At 58.4% G+C, this 2,268-nt stretch overlaps 1 long non-coding RNA gene across 1 annotated transcript; it reads left to right on the top strand.

Annotated features, from left to right (window-relative positions):
* The first annotated feature begins 158 nt into the window (after positions 1-158).
* On the top strand, positions 159-1,460 carry LOC118157992. Its single transcript, XR_004746765.1, has 2 exons — positions 159-291; positions 580-1,460. It is a non-coding gene; the product is annotated as an uncharacterized LOC118157992 (long non-coding RNA).
* Positions 1,461-2,268: the final 808 nt, after the last annotated feature.

The raw sequence follows: 2,268 nt of genomic DNA, 5'->3' as shown, positions 1-2,268 counted from the left end.
CCCGCCGTGCGCGGACCCGCCGCTGTCGCGACAGGGTTGCGGTAAAGGCCCGGCCCGGCCCGGCGCCGTACGTTTGGCTGCTGGAGGGACCGGGCCGGCCCCGAGGCAGGTCCTGCCGAGCGGCTCGGGCCCCCCCGTGACGCGCTCCCACCCCCCGGGGAAGCGCGTGGGTAGGGACAGTGAGTGGGAGCGTTCACAAACCAGACACCGCCCCTGACATAGCTCCGTCAGGTCTTTCCTGAGGAAAGCCCCGGTAGTTCCCATGTTCAGCCGCGCTTACTGCAAGTGAAGGTAACGCTTTCCCGCCTGAGGGTGTGCCAGTTTATTCCCAAACCCTCTAGGCTTCGCTTGTTTGACCTGTCAGCACTAGTATATTTATACCTGTGCTATGGCTTCTAAACAGAGCACTTTATACAAGCAAAAACGTGTTGCATTTAGATAAACAGAACTTTCGCAAACCCCGGTATTTAACGGTTCTGGTTAAATACATTTAACAATTCTGGTATTGTTTGAAAACATGACAAATGTTGGACTGGGTTAGCCCAGCGCTCCCTCTGACTCGTATTTTCTCTCCAGCAGACTACAGCAGATGCTGTTTTGGAGCGGGCAGATGAGCCTGGCCACTCTCGGCGGTCCGTGTGCTTCAAACTCGCAGACTGTCCAGGACTGGAGGTGTTCATGGGTCCTTTTAGCACACGTTTACCTGTCCGTGGCCCACTGGCCAGGCATTTCTGCAGTCGCTTTTAAAACTTGCCAACACAGCCTGCCTTCACCATCTCCTGCGGCAATTACAAGACAATATTGGTTAGTTTCTCCGCAAACCATGACCTAGCAGTCTCTAAACAGCTGTACACTTCGACAAAAAGCAAGCTTTAAAAAGGATGTTACAGGACGGCTGTGAAAAGCATTAGAGTGCCACCAAAGGCTCTGGCGTGAAGACGTTTGTGCGATCCTGCGAAGGCCAGATAATGGAGCCTGGCATCAGTGGGCAACTGAAGGCAAGGAACTGCAACTGCTCCAGCAAATGACAGACAATAGGTAGCGAAAGGCCATAACCGAGAGGAAAGCAGAGCACAGAGAGTCGTTCTCCAGCCGTCATCTCATGCTGTAATGACCTGACTCAGCCTGATAAACTAGTAGAAAAAATAACCCCGAAGATGAGCTTTCTGGTGATTTAATGAAGCGAACTGGAGTACCATGGGGTGAGCTCAGCACTGGAGCTGGCACAGGGGAGCAAGGCAGCAGCGTCCCGTTCATTTCAGTACCAGCTAACCACTGGAATCGCTCAGCTGGTCTGTGAAACTTCGCCCTCAGTGGACAAACGCAAACGGGTTTGTGAAATATTCAAAATAATAATCATAAAAAAGATCTTTGGAGTAGCGCTTGTAATAAAGCTGGAGGACACTACGAACACATTTGTTTAGACCAGAAAATGCCACAGTAATTGAGATAGAAGATAATTAGAATTTGAGTAAGTGTGCTTATTGCTTGGAGGAACGGTAAAAGGCTGGTTGTTACCCAGAAATAACCCACAACGGCCAAACGCAGCCCACGTGAGCCGTGGTTGAGCCCCAGATCAAAGGGATGCCATCCAGGTTACGGTCCTGAGTGAAGGTGTGATGACGGCGGTGCCAGCCCTGGTTGAGAGGAGAGGTGAGCGGGAGCCGAGGAGGAGGATTAAGAGCTCTGGTGAGCCTCACAGACCGAGCTGTCGGCCACATGTCCGGGAATGTCACAGAGGCGCGGACGAGGCTTTATTCTGGACAGGGCTCCTTCCAGCCGAACCCAAACCATTACACACCCCCGGGATGCCCACCGGGGCTCCCGGCCGCAGGACCCGGGCGCTTTCCCCCTCCCCGGAGGGCTCCGCTCGCTCTGTGCCGCGCTGTGGGAGCCGGGAAGGGAGCCGCGCGGGGCAGGTGGGTGACTGCTGCGCGCGCTTCGCTTCGCGTGTCACGGCCAGCGCCGGCCTGCGGGAGGACGGGCGGGCGGCGGGAGCCGGGCCCCAGGGAGTCGCGGCCTCAAGCGGCTTCCCCGGCCGGGCGGCCTCGGGCCCCTCGGCGGGCGGCGAGGCCTCGGCCGCGCGTTCCCATAGCAACGGGGGCGGGGCCGGAGCGGCGCTCACCCGGCCACGTGACCGTTCGAACGGCCCAATCGCAAGTTTCCCGGCCGGGGGGGCGGGGCCCGGCCGGGGCGGGCCGCTCGGGCCCCGCCCCGCCCGCTCTGAGTGGTTCGGCCCGCCGTCGGCGCTCGCCCCCGCGCGCTCCG

The sequence above is a fragment of the Oxyura jamaicensis genome, assembly GCF_011077185.1.
Source record: "Oxyura jamaicensis isolate SHBP4307 breed ruddy duck chromosome 17 unlocalized genomic scaffold, BPBGC_Ojam_1.0 oxy17_random_OJ6647, whole genome shotgun sequence".
Classification (NCBI taxonomy): Eukaryota; Metazoa; Chordata; class Aves; order Anseriformes; family Anatidae; genus Oxyura; species Oxyura jamaicensis.
This window is presented reverse-complemented; position numbering and strand designations above follow the sequence as displayed.